General features: G+C 42.5%; 1 protein-coding gene across 4 annotated transcripts in view; it reads right to left on the bottom strand.

Annotated features, from left to right (window-relative positions):
- Positions 1–15,192, bottom strand: part of CASP7 (caspase 7) — a 52,373-nt gene extending 37,181 nt beyond the window's left edge. Inside the window, exons 1-2 of one of the 4 annotated variants that reach the window (XM_025397176.1) lie at positions 14,384–14,692; positions 1,971–2,044 (exon numbers count right to left, since the gene is read on the bottom strand). The gene's annotated coding sequence lies outside the window, so the exon portion shown is untranslated. Of the gene's footprint in view, positions 1–1,970; positions 2,065–14,383; positions 14,693–15,011 lie in introns of those variants that run through there. The other 3 variants (XM_025397175.1, XM_025397174.1, XM_025397173.1) reach the window with 3 other exon arrangements.
- Positions 15,193–15,409: the final 217 nt, after the last annotated feature.

The raw sequence follows: 15,409 nt of genomic DNA, 5'->3' as shown, positions 1-15,409 counted from the left end.
TACCCTAAGGAATAAACAGGAGGCTTTTAGCATGAGGTCTGTCTTTGCAGGATTGAGAAAATGCATATAATCCCAAAGAGGGATCAAGAGGTGTGGAGCAGGTATATCCCTAGAAAAGGTGTGAGAGATCCCCAGAATCTCTAGCTGAGCTCACCGGCAAAGGTCTTTCTCTCCTAAAGCCAGTCAATAAAGATGGGAAGAGGTGACTGCTTCTTCAAGTGTGAACACACAATGCAAGGCTTCAAAGAACACAAATAATCAAGGAAATATGACACCACCAAAGGAACAAAATAAAGCTCCAGTAGCTGACCCCCCAAAAATGAATTACCTGACAAAGAATCCAAAATAATCATCTTAAAAAAGCCCAGTGAGGAACAAGAGAGCAGAGAGACAATTAAATGAAATCAGAAAAACAACAGATAAACAAAATGAGAAGTTCAACAAAGAGATAAAAACCATACAGACGAATGAAACAGAAATTATGGAGCTGAAGAATACAAGGTCTGAAATAAAAAATTCAATTGAGAGCTTCAACAGCAGACTTGATCAAGCAGAAGAAAGAGTCAGGTGAACTTGAAAACAGATCATTTGAAATTAACCAGTCAGAGGAACAAAAAGAAAAGGAATGAAAAAGAGTGAAGAAAGCCTACGGATCTTATGGGACCATCAAATGAACGAATATATGCAGTATGGGTATCTCAGAAGGAGCAAGGAGAGAAGGGTAGAAAGTTTATTTAAAGAAATTATGACAGAAAATCTGGAGAGGCAAGTGAACATCTAGATTCATGAAGCCCAAAGAACCCCAAACAGATCGAGCATAAACAGGTCTACACTGAGACACATTACAAACACTGGTAAGAGTCAAAAAAGATAAGGAGAAAATTTTCAAAGCAGCAAAAGAAAAGCAACTGATTTTTTCCCCAAGATGGCAGATTGGAGGCATTGTTAGCATGCCTCTCTCACTTGGGAAAACAAAATAGTGTGTAGAGATTCATGCTGTGTACTTTTTTCCTAGAAGCAACACAGGAACTTAATAGGAAAGCTGAAAGAAACCACAGAGCCTTTGAAAGAAGTGGTGGGCTGCAGCCTATACCAGGTGGAAAATTCTAAGTCCCTGGAGTGTGAGGGGGATAAATTGTCTCTGGGACATACACTCCCACTGGAGAACTTGGCAATCCAGGCCATAGGGAAAGGTCTTAACCCCACCCAGCACTGAAGCTGACTTAGTGAGCACTGGGGAACACACGAGAAGGAATAGCATTGGGATGTACGTTGCGTGTGCTCTCGGTCCCCAGCAGGGATAGAGGGAAGTCATTCCAGGTCCTACCTCACAGGTGACCTTGTGGATGTCTTCCAGCTAACTCAGTAGTCTGTCACAGGTTGAGAGAGGTTCCTAATTGACATTTGTGATATAATCTCGTGTGACGATGAACCCCCTTGGCCAGACCGAGGGGTGAGTGGGCAGTGGGTTATACTCACAAGCACAAGAGCTGGGTACCTTTGCTTCTTAGGCAGACCAGAAGAGGTGTGGCCTGAAAGCCATGGTATGTCTCAACTGGGAAGGCTTATGGCCTGGGGCAGTTTTGAGTTCCGAGAGCGAATGCCTGGAACCTAGCTAGCTGCTACTAGTGGAACACTACGGGTGTGAGACCTATCTTGCCAAGTGCATGGGAACTGGGCAGGGCTTACTGTCACCTGCTACTCCGCACTCCCCATGTGGACTTTCTGTGCAGCACAGGCAGCTGCGCTCCTCCCTGGAACATTACCCCTGCGGCAGGAGGACTGCCCTTTTATCCCCACTGGGGCCTCTGCTTGAGCCCCTACGTGGAGAGCCACAGCACGCACTTGCGTGACCCAGCCCCCACCTGGCTTTGCCTCTTTACCCCCTACTCCATAGCTTAACACAAAGAACAGAAACTTTGGGAAGCTCTATGGCCTCGCCCATTGTCTGAGACACCAGAGTACCTCACCTGGGTAACATAAGAAGCACAAATCCCACGGCTACCACCGCAGCTGGTGTTCTTTTCCAAGTGCCACCTCCTGCCTGGAGGCCAACAAACACAGTCCATTACAGCATCCGCTGGCAGAATATAGCATAGCACCCAGGAAGGAGAAAACTTGTGCATGACCCCATCTGTCACCACTGCCTGCAATACCCCCAGCTAATCAGGAGGTTGTGAGTCTGTCCACATGATCAGTTCATTCCTACTATAGCTAGTGTTTGAGAAAGCCAACACACTAAGGCTATGTATAAGGAATCTCAGAGTCTACGTCACTCCCCTGCCACCCCCATCAGAACAGGTGCTGGTACCCACTGCTGGAAATCTGAGGGCAGGTCGCATCACTGGACCCCTTGCAGACATTCCCCAGCACTTTCCTGGAGTGTGGCAGCCCCACTGGGTGGCTAGACCCAGAGGAGCAGCAGCATTCACAACAGTCTGGCCCTCAGGGTTCCTACTCCTAGGGGAAGGGGTAGTGTACCAAATCAAGGGAGTAACCCACGGGACAAAAGAATCCAGATGGCAAAGCTCGAGTCCCATAGCTTTCTGCTTGCGGGAAGTTTCTTTCAGCAGAGGCACAGGTGCAATGCTGAACTCAGCAGGGAAAGTCTGTGGCATTACTACAACAGTCAAGCAGCCCTGGTGCTTGTGACAGGTCTTGGAGAAGGAGACTTCTCCTCCTCACCCACCACTGCAGCTACAGCTTGGGCTTCTCCTACAGGAGCGTGGCATGGGTGCATCTGTAGAAAGCCTTTCTGGAACACTTCAGGGTGACTGCATCCCCATAGGACAAGTGCCCTCAGGGTTCAGGCCTGCATGAGGGGTAGTCATAATCCCTCTCTACATGGAATATCAGCATTTCTGCAGATGGAAAGTGGTGTCTGTCTGGTTTGAACAGACGGAACACTGGGTCAGGAGTGTGAATGGGAAGCAGATTTTTCTCCTGCTGGCCTGGCAGGGGAGCTGAGGTAGCCCCTTCCTTCCCTCTGAAAAGACCTCAGTGCTTTTCACTCCAGCTTCTCCAGCTGCCTATGTCAAGGCTGGGACCTCTGCCCACATTAGGTGTTGTATTTATCTACCTGTTTTAGCTACACCTAGTTTTTACCCATGGACAACTGCCATGCTGACCTGAAGCCTGAACTGTTCAACTCAGTAAATAAAATACTGGAGGAATGAATGAATGAATGAATGAATCAATGAATGAATCAATGAATGAATAAGTGTACACCACTGGGGATGAGCTAACCTTCAAGAGACTTTTGCCATCCTAACCCCATAAGAGACAGTAAACCTGCTCACACACCAAGCACATTGCTACTACATCTGAGAAAACCATCACACAAAGACTCTCTATAACCAAGGAACTCATACACAGTCTTCACCCCCAAAAGCACCCAGAGCCAAATTAGGTTACAACAAGCTATAATCATTGAAGTCACATCCATAAGGCAGAAGAAAGGAAATTAAAAAGCAACAGTTGAATCAAAAATAAATTAAAAAATAATTAGAAGAAATGGTCTATCCAAATGAGAAGGAACCAGAAAAATAATTCTGGCAATATGACAAAATAGGGTTCTATAACACCCCCAAAAGATCATATTAGCTCTCCAGCAAAGGATCCAAACTAAGATGAAATCTTGGAAATACCAAATAAAGAATACAAATGGTTGATTATTAAGTTACCCAAGGAGATACAAGAAAAAGGTGAAAACCAACATAAAGAAAGTTTTTTAAAAATTCAGGATACGAATGAAAATTTTTCTAAAGAGATAGATACTTTAGAGAAAAAAAAAACAACAAAAAACAATCAGAATTTCTAGAAAGAAAGACACATTTAGGGACTTACAAAGCACAGTGGAAAGTTTTAACAACAGACTAGACCAAGTAGAAGTAAGAACTTTAGAGCTCAAGACAAGGCTTTTGAATAAACTCAGTCAGACAAAAATAAAGAAAAAATAACTAAAAGAAATGAACAAAGTCTCTAAGAAATATGAGATTATGTAAAATGGCCAAAGATAATAATCATTGGTGTTCCTGAGGGAGAAGAAAAAGTAAAAATTCTGAAAAAATTATTTGAGGAAATAATTGAGGAAGACTTCCCTGGCCTTGCCAGATATTTAGACATCCAAATATAAGAAGGTCAAAGCCCTTCTGGGAGATTCATGGCAAAATGGACATCTCCAAGGCATACAGTCATCAGGCTACTACTAAACATGAAGGAAAGAATTCTAAGAGCAGTAAGACAAAAGCATCAGACAACCTACAAAGGAAAAGCTATCAGACTAACAGTAGACTTCTCAGCAGAAACCTTATAAGCCAGAAAGGACTGGGGCCCTATTTTTCGCCTCCTTAAACAGAGTAACTCTGAGCCAAAAATGTTGCATACAGCAAAACTCAGTTTCATAAATGAAGGAGATATAGTCTTTCTCAGACAATCACATGCTGAAGGAATTTGCCACTACCAGATCAGCCCGACAAGAAATGCTAAAAGGAATTCTAAACCCTGAAACAAAAGGTCAGTATGCAACAGAATAGAACCTCTCAAAAACATAAAACTCACAGGGCTTATAAACCAATAACATAATGAAGAAAATAAAGTATCCAGGTAACAACATGATGAATCGGTCACATCTCAATATTAATGTTGAATGCACATGGCCTGATGCTCCACTGAAAAGATAAAGATTGGCAGAATGGATTTAAAAAATCACAAACCAAATGTCTGCCCTCTTCAAGAAGCTCAGCTAATACAAATTATTCTTATAGAATCAAGGTAAAGGGGTGGAAAAAGATACTCCACAGAAATGGAAACCAAAGGCAAGCAGAAGTTGCTATTCTTATATCAGATAAAACAAATTTTAAAGCAAAACAGTTAAAAAAAAAAAAAAGACAAAGAAAGTATTATAAAAGGATTGACCCAACAGGAAGATATTACAACCCTAAATATATATGCACATAACTCTGAAGCTCCTAGATTCATAAAACAATTACCACTAGACCTAAGAAAAGAGATAGACAGCAACATAATCATATTGGAGAACTTCAATACTCCACTGACAGCGCTAGACAGATCATTGAGGCAGAAAGTCAACACAGAAACACTGCATTTAAACTACACTCCAGAACAAATGGACCTAACAGATATTCACAGAACATTCTACCCAAGAACTGCAGAATACACATTCTTCCCATCAGCACATGGAACATTCTCTAAGATAGACCATGTGATAGGCCACAAAATAAGTCTCAATTAATTTTTAAAAATGAAAATTATATCAAGTATCTTCTCAGACCACACCAGAATCAAACTAGAAATCAACTCCAAAAGAAACCCTTAAAACTATATAAAAACAAGGAAATTAAACAGTCTGCTCCTGAATGATTTTGGGGTTAACAATAAAATCAAGATGGAAATTTGAAAAGTCTTCAAAACGAATAATAGTGACACAAGTTATCAAAAACCTTTGTGATACAACAGAAGCAGTGCTAAGAGGAAAGGTTGTAGTGCTAAATATCTACATCAGAAAGTCTGAAAGATCACAAATTCACAACCTAAAGTCACACCTCCTGGAACTCCAGAAGCAAGAACAAACCAAACCCAAAGCTAGCAGAAGAAAATAACAAAGATCAAGGCAGAATACATGAAATTGAAACAAAAAAATACAAAAGATCAATGAAACAAAAAGTTGCTTCTTTGAAAAGATAAACTCAGGGGACCATTAGCTAGATTTACCAATAAAAGAGAGAAGATTCAAATAAGCTAAATCAGAACTGAAGATGTAGGGTCAGGCACAGTGGCTTACACCCGTAATCCCAGCACTTTGGGAGGCCAAGGTGGGTGGATCATAGGTCAAGACTGAGACCATCCTGGACAACATGGTGAAACCCCGTCCCTACTAAAAATAGAAAAATTAGCTAGGTATAGTAGCATGCGGCTGTAGTCCCAGCTACTCGGGAAGCTGAGGCAGGAGAATTGCTCCACCCAGGAGGTGGAGGTTGTAGTGAGCTGTGATTGTGCCACTGCACTCTAGCCTGGGTGACAGAGTGAGAGTCTGTGAAAAGGCTAGGCTAAGCTGTGAAAAGAAAAGAAGGAAAAAAGGAAAGAAGGAAAGGAAGGAAAGGAAGGAAGGAAGGAAGGAAGGAAGGAAGGAAGGAAGGAAGGAAGGAAGGAAGGAAGGAAGGAAAGAAGGAAGATGGAGACATTACAATAATGTCTTTGTAGTAACCTAGATGGAGCTGGAGGCCATTATTCTAAGTGAAGTAAGTCAGGAATGGAAAACCAAATACCTATATTTTCACTTATAAGTGGAAGCTAAGCTGTGAGCATGCAAAGGCATTCGGATTGGTATAATGGATACTGGAGACTCAGAAGAGGGGAGAGTGGGAGGACGATGTGGGATTTTAAAAAACTACATATTGGTTGCAATGTACATTACTTGGGTTACAGGTCCACTAAAATCTCAGACTTCACCACTACACAATTAATCCATGTAACCAAAATCTACTTGTACTCCAAAAGCTATTGATATGTACATATATATATGTATACACACACATGCGCACGCACACACACACACGGAAAAGCAATTCATTACATACAAAGAAATATCCGTAAGACCATCTGCGGATTTCTCACCAGAAACCTTGCAGGCCTGAAAAGAGTGGGATAATATAATCAAAGTGCTAAAAGAAAGAAACTGCCAACCACCAATATTATATCCAGCAAAGCTGTCCTTCAGAAGAAAAGATAAATACTTTTCTGAGACACATGAAAATGAGGGTGTTCATCACTACTAGACCTGCCTTACAAGAAATGCTAAAAGGAATACTTCAGGTTGAAATGAAAGGACACTCTTTAAACTCACTGGTAAAGGTAAGTGTATAGTCAAATCCAGAATATGCAAATAATTTACAAGTGGTCTTTGACTTAAAATGGTTTTACTTAAGATCTTTTGTCTTTCCAATGCTGCAAAAGCAAAACACATCATGTAGAAACCATACTTCAAGTAACCATACACCCATTCTGTTTTTACTTTTAGTACAGTATTGATAAATTATATGAGATATCCAACACTTTATTATGAAATAAGCTTTGTATTAGATTCTCATGCCCAGCTGTAGGCTAACGTGATATGAGCATGTTTAAGACAGGCTAGGCTAAGCTCTGCAATTCAATAGATGAGTTGTATTAAATGCATTTTTGGCTTATGATATTTTCAACTTACATTGGGTTTATAGGGATGTAAATCCATGATAGGTTGGGGAGCACTTGTATTAATTGTGCATAAATCACTTTGAACTCTACTAAAGTTAAAAGACTAAAGTATTAAAAACAACTCTAGCTTCAATAACTATAGATATATAGTTGTTAATGGATATACAATATAAAGAGATGTAAACTGTGACCAATAACATAAAACGTGGAAGGAGAGAATAAAACTGTAGAGTTTCTGAATGTGCATGAAGTTAAGTTGTTGCTATGGTCTGAATGTTTACGTACCCCTCCAAAATTTATACACTGAAATCTATTCACCAATGTCATAGTATTAGGAGGGGGACATTTGAGGTATGATTAGGTCCAAAGGGTAAAGCTCCATAAATGGGATTAGTACCTTTATAAAAAGAGCTCTACCTTGCCCTATCTACCATGTGATAAGATATAATAAATGAACAAGGAAATGAAACTTTGCTATACACTAATGCTGTTAGTACTTTGATCTTGAACATTCCAGACTCTAGAACTACGAGAAATATATTTCTGTTGTTTATAAGCAACCCAGTTTAGGGTATATTGTAATAGAATCCCAAATGGACTAAGTTGTTATCAACTTAGAATATACCGTTATAAGATGTTTTGTGTAAGCCTCATGGTGAAAACAAAGCAAAAACCTGTAGTAGATATACAAAATATATACAGAAAAGAAACAAAGCATATCACTACAAAAAATGATCAAATCACAAAGGAGAGAAGCAAGAGAGGAAGAGAGAAACAGATGAGCTATAAAACAGAAAACAATCACAAAATGGCAACAGTGAGCCCTTATCAATAATTTCTTTAAATATAAATGGATTAAATTATCCAATCAAAATACATACAGTGCCTAAATAGAGTAAAAAAATAAGATCCAACTACATGATATTTACAAAAGACTCACTTTAGATTTAAGGACACACATAGGCTAAATGTGAAGGGATAGAAAAAGATATTCCATATGAATGGTAACCAAAAGAGAGCAGGCGAGGCTATACTTACATCAAACAAAATAGACTATAAGTAAAAGACTGTCGAGATAAAGAAAGTCATTATATTATAGATACCAATTTATCAAAGATACAAAAACTGTAAATATATATGAACCAACATTAGCACACCTAAATATATGAAACAAGTATTAATAGAACTACAGAAAGAAATAGCAATAAATAATAGTAAGGGACTTCAAAAGTTCACTTGCAACATCCAGACAGAAAATCAATCAGGAAACAGTGGACCTGAACAACACTACTCCAAATGGACCTAACAGACATATATACAGCATATCATCCAACAGCAGCAAAATAGACATTCTTCTCAAGTGTACACAACATTCTCCAAGATGGATCATATGCTAGGCTACAAAACAAGTCTTAATTATTTTAGGAGGATTAAAGTCATATCATGTATCTTTTCTGACCACAATGGTATGAAAGTAGAAATCAGTAACAGGAGAGAAATTAGAGAATTCACAAATATGTGCAAATTAGGCAACACACGGGTCTTCTTTGAGCCAGAACAACAAAACTAGAAAACACTGATGAAAGGAATTAGACATAAATAAATGGAAAGATATTCCATGTTCATGGATTGGAAGAATTAATACGTTAAAATGTCCATGCTGCTCAAATTGATCACTGAACAGATTCAGTGCCATCCCTATCTAAATTCCAATGGCATTTTCACAGACATATAAAAAAATTCTAAAATTCATATGTAGCTACAAAAGACCCCAAATAGCCAAAGCAAACTTGAGCAAAAAGAAAGCTAGAGGCATCACATTTCCTCACTTCAAATGACATTACAAAGCTATAGTAATCAAAACCGTATGACACTGGCATAAAGCAGATACATGGACCAATGGAACAGAATAGTCTGGAAATAAACCCACACATTACAGTCAACTAATTTTTTGACAAGGGTGCCAAAAATATTCAATATGGAAAGGATAGTCTCTTCAATAAACGGTGTTGGGAAAACAGGATATCACCATGCAAAAGAATAAAACTAGACTCTTATCTTACACCATACAAAAAAAATCAACTCAAAATGGATTAAACATAAGACCTAAGACCTTAAAACTCCTAGAAGAAAACAGGGAGAAAGGTCTTTGACATTGGTCTTGACAATGAGTTTTTGCATATGATGCTAATGCACAGGCAACAAAGGCAAAAATAAACAAGTGGGATTACACCAAACTAAAAAGCTCTGTACAGCAAGGAAATAACAACAACAACAACAAAAAAAAAATGAAAAAGCAAACTATGGAATGGGAGAAAATATTTACAAACCATATATCTGAAAAGGGGTTAATATCCAAAACACACAAGGAACTCACATAACACAATAGCAAAAAAAAAAAAAAAAGAAGACAACCCAATTTTAAAAATGGGCAAAGAACCTGAATAGACATTTCTCTAAAGACATACAAATAGGCAACAGGTATATGAAAAGGTGCTCAGTGTCCCTAATCATCAGGGAAATGCAAAGCAAAACCACAATAAGATATCATCTCACAACTGTTAGGATAGCTGTTTTAAATATGTATATATATATTTAAATATATATATGGTATACAATACACAATATGTGTATGGTATACACATACACATATGCATATATAATGTGTATGTGTATGTATATATGTGTGCGTGTATAAAGGTAAGTGTTAGCAAGGATGTGAAAAAAGGGAACTCTTCTATACTGTTGGTGGGAATATAAATTGGTACAGCCATCATGGAAAACAGTCTAGAGATTTCTCAAAAAATTAAAACTAGAAATTGCATATGATCCAATAATCTCACTTCTGGCTATATATCCAGAGAAACTGAAATCAGGATCTCAAAAAGATACCTGCACTCCCACATTCACTGTAGCATTATGGAAACAATCTAAATGTCCATCAATGAATGAACAGATAAAAGAATATGTGGTATACACACACAATGGAATATTATTCTGCCACAAAAAGGAAGGAAATCCTCCATCTGTGACAAGATGGATGGACTTGAAGAGCATTATGCTAAGTGAGATAAGCCAGACACAAAAAGACAATTACTGTATGATCTCACATCTATGTGGAATCTAACAGAGTCAAACTCATTCAAATGGAGAACAGAATGGAGGTTGCCAGAAGTCGGGGGTGGGGGCAGCGAGGAGGAAATGGGGAAGTGATAGTTAAAGGGTACAAAGTTTCAGTTGTGCAAGATGAATAAATTCTAGAGATCTACTATACAGCATAGTGCCTATAGCTAACAATACTATATGGTATACTTACAATTTGCTAAAAGGGTAGATCTTACGGTGATTGTTCTTACCACACAAAAAATACTAGTATTGGCCAGGCGCAGTGGCTCACGCCTGTAATCCCAGCACTTTGGGAGGCCAAGGCAGGCGGATCACGAGGTCAAGAGATCGAGACCATCCTGGCCAACATGGTGAAACCCCGTCTCTATTAAAAATACAAAAATTAGCTGGGCATGGTGGCGCACACCTGTAGTCCCAGCTATTTGGGAGGCTGAGGCAGGGGAATCGCTTGAGCCCAGGAGGCGGAGGTTGCAGTTAGCCAAGATTGCACCACTACACTCCAGCCTGGTGACAGAGCGAGACTCCATCTCGGAAAATAATAATAATAAAAAAAATAAAATAATAATAGTATTAAAGGGTGTGGGAGGAAACTTTAGGAGGTGGTGGCTTTGTTGAGGTGGTGATGATTTCATGGGTGTATCTCTGCTTATCCCCAAATTTGTTATGTATGCATGCATTAAATATGCCTAGCTTTTTATATTTCAACTATACCTTAATAAAGTGGTTTTGAAAAAGGGGAAGGCCCTAAGCAAAATGGCTCCTAAGAAAGCCAAGCCTTTGTTTTGATAGCCCTAAGCAACCTATGGAATGGGAGAAAATATTTACAAACCATATATCTGAAAAGGGGTTAATGTCCAAAATACACAAGGAACTCACAACAGAACAGCAAAAAAGCAAATAACCCAATTTTAAAAATGGGCAAAGAACCTGAATTTTTGGAGACTTTTGGAGACTCTTCTTCATTCATTCAACGGATATTTACTAGAAGTGAGGAATTAGGGACATACTTGTGAGCAAATTGAGCTTGTCCTGCCATGTTGATAAACAGACATGAAAAAAAGGATGGCGTCTAGGTTGAAATGCAACTGTGTTGTGTGCCTTGAGGGTGAACAATCTGTAACCATACCAGGCAAACTCAAGAGCCTCACAGAAATTAGGGAAAGTTCTCAGGGGAGGAAATGTCTCACTTGAGAACTGAAAAGGTTCGGGAAGCAGGGAGGGTAGGTGGGAGCCATGCAGGCAGAGAGAACCGTGCACTCATTAAACATTTGAAATGTTCCATCAAAGGATGGGTATAAACTCCTCATCCTTCTCAGACACTAAGAGAGGGCTTTGGACTTAGCTACTGAGATGTAAAATTCAGGCTGATTTCTGTGGCTCAATGATGGGACACTTTCTGGAACTTACCCTCCAAACAGTAGGCCATTAGGTCTTCTGTCTGAAACCTACAGCATCCTTCTAGGTTGATGCTAAACACTGTCTACAGTGACAGAAAGGCTCTCTTCTAACAATTCAAGTCAGCAGTGGTGGGACTTGGCTCTTTCAAATCTGTAAAGCTAAACAGTTACTTGCTTATTCCTATGAGACTGGGCTTGATTTTTGGAACCTCCAAAGGGCAATCATAGCCCAGGGTGGTAACCAGGTGGGGGTGCCTGATCTCAGACACTTCATTTCAGTCAAACCAAGACCTGGTTTTGACCCCTTATTTCCTCCTTTCATCATCACAGTGCACCAAGAAAATCCAGACCTATCTCAGTTCTGCCAAGCTGCCCGGAGAGGGTACGCCTGGCATTATTTTCTCATATCTGTCCCCTTTTTAGGGTCCAGACTGCAAAGAGCAGCTATTTGAGGGAGACTGCTTATCCCACTGTTAAATATGTCTAACTTCTCTTTAAATGAAATATGTCTAACTTCTCTTTAAATGAATTAATACATGAGACACTCAAAGCACTAACAATGCCAGGCACACAGTAAATCTCGGTTAGTCACTGTAACTCTTATTCTTACTATTCGTCACCAAGACTGTCGCTGTTTGCAGACTGAGACCTCATCTTAATCTTTTTTTTTTTTTTTTTTTTTTGGATCACAGAAAAGTGTCAGGTACATGACAGGCACCAAATCCATTTTTCTTTATAAACCTAACTTAAATGTATTTTCGAATCCTTCAGCCCCTTGAATAAACTACTGTCCAAACAACAGAACCAAGGAGACCCAAGAGGGTGGTTGAGAACCCTGAGATCTGGGGCTGAATCAGTTCTTCCACATATTAGCCATGGGACCTCAGGAAAAGTGCTCAACCTCTCTAAGTCTCAGTTTCCTCATCTGCAAAATGGGAAAACAATGGTACTTATGTCACAAGTGGTTGGGAGGATGAATGAAACAATGCACGTAAAATGCTAGGCACTGGGTGGCACATTCTAAATCGTCAAGAAATATTTCCATTATCACCAATGTCCACGAGACTAAGACGATTTACAACTGTCAACCTTCGCCTTTATTTCAAAACCACATCCATATTTTAAAAATATTTTGTAGAGACTGAAAAAAAATTCCTGTAGTGATTGTTTCCAAATATGTTGACCAGGGGCCCACATGTTGGTACACAGCTGGCCAGGAAGTCACTGTCCAGCTATTGTCTGAACTTTTTACTTTCATGAAGAGGGAAATGGACTGCAGCTGCTTCCCTTGAAAAGTGACATCGTACATTTGTGCCTCACTTCCTGCCCAAATAAAAACAATCTTCCTAAAGGGCACACAGAGAAGACCTGAAAACTTCCCCCTCTCTCTTGCCTCTAGCAGCTGGGAGGGGGAAAGGGAGGATCTACTGGGCACTCAAGCGCTCCGCTGTGTCACCCGAAGCTCACGGCATTGCTAGACCAGGGCCTTTACTTTAGTATTGCAGAAACTTCAGCTTCTTCAGAGATGTTAAGTAACCTGCCCAAAGCCACACAGTTTACAGGTGGGGGAAGGTGGACTGTGAATCTAGGCAATGGCCATACCAAGGGTGAAGGTCAGGCTGGCGAGACCCAAAAGGAGGAAATAGCCTGTAAATTGAGACAACAGGGAGGGCCACGTCAACTAGCCCGAGGGCCCAGAAGTTCAAAAGTTAAAGATCTGGAAATGATACACCCACAATCACCCACAAGTAATTTTACTGCTCCATAAACCGCAAAGCTGTCTCCTGGAGCCTAACACTCCACACGTCTAAATGTCTCCTGCCCTGTTTCCACCTCCTCAAGGTCCCGCTAAGGGCCCCGCAGCAAGGACGCTCAGCTCCAGCGTACTCAGTCTTTTTTTTTTTTTTTTTTTTTGAGACGGAGTCTCGCTCTGTAGCCCAGGCTAGAGTGCAGTGGCCGGATCTCAGCTCACTGCAAGCTCCGCCTCCCGGGTTCACGCCATTCTCCGGCCTCAGCCTCCCGAGTAGCTGGGACTACAGGCGCCCGCCACCTCGCCCGGCTATTTTTTGTATTTCTTAGTAGAGACGGGGTTTCACCGTGTTAGCCAGGATGGTCTCGATCTCCTGACCTCGTGATCCGCCCATCTCGGCCTCCCAAAGTGCTGGGATTACAGGCTTGAGCCACCGCGCCCGGCCCCGCGTACTCAGTCTTGACGGAGCCACTGCTGCGAACCGCGTACCATAATCAACTCTGTCCATCCCCGCAACAGTCAGCGGCGATCACCGTGGTTCCCATTTAACAGAGAGATGGTTAAGGTCCCGCCGCCGGCAGGCAAGGGGCGGGGACCGGAACCCAGGCAAAGGAGCCCTGGCTGTTAGTCGCTGTGCCAGATCACGAACCCTCCTCTCCTAAATCTCGAGAGGGAAGGGAGGACAAGCTGAACAAGGCAAGCGATGGAGAGGGCAGAAACGGCTCTCTTTCCAAAGTTTCAGCGCAGGCCGTCGGGGCCACTCTCACTCAACCAGGCTCCCCTAGACCACGCTGGGGGCAGAGTGGGGACTAGGAAGCCGACAGGAAGGAGGGAGGCAAGACGCGCACGGCCGGCGGGCTGGGGAGGCGCCGGCCGAGGCGGGGGCTCTAGTTACCGTTCCCACGGCGGTAGGGCGGCTGGGACTGGCACAGTCTCTCTCTGTCGCTCCGCAGCAAGGGTCTGAGGCACCTTTAGCGAAAGCGAAACTAAAAGCCCCGGCGCCGCGGAGGGAGGGGCCGCCCCGGGTAGGGCCTGGCGGGGCTAGCGCCGCCCCTTCCTCGGGACACAGCGCTCGGCAGGGGTAGAAGAGCCCAAAGCGACAAGCGCGGCCGCACGCATAATCCCTGGAGGGCGCCCTCTGCAAAGCTGGCGCGCGCTCTGCAAAGTTGGCCACTCGCTCTGCAAAGTTGAGCCTGCGCACGGGAGAGCGCGCACAGCAAAGTTTGCAGTTTTCCGGAACAGCCCAGCCACCGCGGGCTGTTCCGGGAAAAAAACAAATCTGCCAAACTGGCCGCGCTCCAAGTGACCCAAAGAGCGCAGACTTCGCGGCGGCGCTCAATGATGGGGCGCTCATGTGGTCACCTCCACTTCCCTGCCCCCAGTGTAGACCTCGACCTGGGCCTTCGCATGAACTCGGAGACCGCTTTCCCATAGCCAGAGGCTCTTCCCTAGCGAAACTTGGATCCCAGCTGGAACTGCTCGCGTCCCCCCGGGGGACTCCGCGCCTGCTTCTGCATGCGTACCCCCCAAGGCTGATCCGCTTCGGGCCAGCTGTGGCATCCGCTGTGGTCTCCTAGACGTTGCTTTGCAGGGACGCCCTCCTGGGCGCGTGGGCGTAGGACGCTCTCCCAGCTTTGAAGGAAGTACCCACCTGGCAGCCCAGCTAGCTGGTGGAGATGCTGCTCCCGAATCTTTCGGGAAATGTTTGTTGTGCGCCCCCATGTGTCAGGGACTGGGTGTGCGGCCGGGAGTCAGTCAAACACGGGAGAGACCGAGCACTTCCACGGATTCTAGTTCACCCCCGGATTCTAGTTCACCCCAACCCCACAGCACACACATACACACACACACACACACGCACGGATTCCAGTTCACCCTGACCCCACAAAACACATACACACACACTTACGCATTCCAGTTC

Source organism: Theropithecus gelada, chromosome 9 (assembly GCF_003255815.1).
Source record: "Theropithecus gelada isolate Dixy chromosome 9, Tgel_1.0, whole genome shotgun sequence".
In the NCBI taxonomy this organism is placed as follows: Eukaryota; Metazoa; Chordata; class Mammalia; order Primates; family Cercopithecidae; genus Theropithecus; species Theropithecus gelada.
This window is presented reverse-complemented; position numbering and strand designations above follow the sequence as displayed.